Raw genomic sequence first — 1161 nt, forward strand, 5'->3', positions numbered from 1 at the left:
GTTTGACATGATATTTTGGAGAGAGGGAGAAAAAAAAATGATCCTTTACCTAATACATGGTTCTGCTTTGCCATGGAATTTACAGTCTGCAAATGACAGAACAAAACAAAACAAAACAAAACAAAACAAAAGCAATATTTAAAGCTCTCCATCAGCAGGCAAAAAAAAAAAAAAAAAATTAGGCTTACCATACATCAGTTCAGCCTGAGACCCCAGCAGGCCAGGAAAGGCCATTTGGAAACAATTGCAAAAATTCTGTTTGTGGTGTAATTAAATAACTAGCTCTCTGTAGGAGTTTGAATGGCCAGCTGGAGATACTGGAGAGGATTTCTATGACTTAATGGCACACTGGCTTCTCAGACCTCCAAGCTGAATATGTGTGTCATTTTCTCTATAGCAACGTTTTATCCAAGTACATTATTCAGCTTTAAAATATGTTTACAGGAGCTGGGGGTTATAGCTCAGCATGACAGAGAAGCCTGGGCTTCAGTACTCATCCCCTGCCCCCAAGAAATGTTTGCAAACTTCCTAGGAAGAGATGTTACCCAATCCTGCTCCCCGCGACCACAGAATGTTCTAGTACAGTGTACGAGGTAGAGACACAAAGAGGTCTGTGGGGATGCTGAGGAGCAGCAGGTTATCTGCTTAGCATCTTCCCACAGCTTTAGGGCTGTTTTCAGCTGAGGAGGATTAACGGTGTTTCCCACCTCAGGCTAATGGCCAGGAAGCTGTCCCTGAAAGAAATTAAAAATAAGTAAGCTGAGGAGACGTCTTAGAGAAAGATAAAAATGGATTTTTTTTAAAAGCAAGGATTAGATTTTAAAGTGTGGAATGGTTCAAGAATTTCTATGTCATCCTTACATAGGGACCATACTAATCTTTTTAATTGTTCCAGTTTTAGATGCATGCTGTCAAACCCAGGAGCACACACATTTTTTTATAGAATTTTATAAAAATGATATTTTTATAGTCTGCTGGGCCTCTTCTCTGAGCCATCTTCAAGCTTGGTTGTATATGTAGCATAGTGCTTTCTTTCTTTTTCTTCTTCCTCCCCCCTCCCCTCTCTCACTTCCTCTTTTAACACAAGAGTCACACTGTTGCCCATGCTGGCCTCAGACTCCTGGGCTCACTAGCCCTCACTTCCTCAGCCTCCAGAATAAA

The 1161-nt window shown here is 41.0% G+C and overlaps 1 non-coding gene across 1 annotated transcript; it reads right to left on the minus strand.

Annotated features, from left to right (window-relative positions):
- Positions 1–820: 820 nt before the first annotated feature.
- Positions 821–926, minus strand: LOC132647856 (U6 spliceosomal RNA). The gene has a single exon (XR_009586196.1). It is a non-coding gene; the product is annotated as a U6 spliceosomal RNA (small nuclear RNA).
- Positions 927–1161: the final 235 nt, after the last annotated feature.

Source organism: Meriones unguiculatus, chromosome 14 (genome assembly GCF_030254825.1).
Source record: "Meriones unguiculatus strain TT.TT164.6M chromosome 14, Bangor_MerUng_6.1, whole genome shotgun sequence".
NCBI lineage: Eukaryota > Metazoa > Chordata > Mammalia > Rodentia > Muridae > Meriones > Meriones unguiculatus.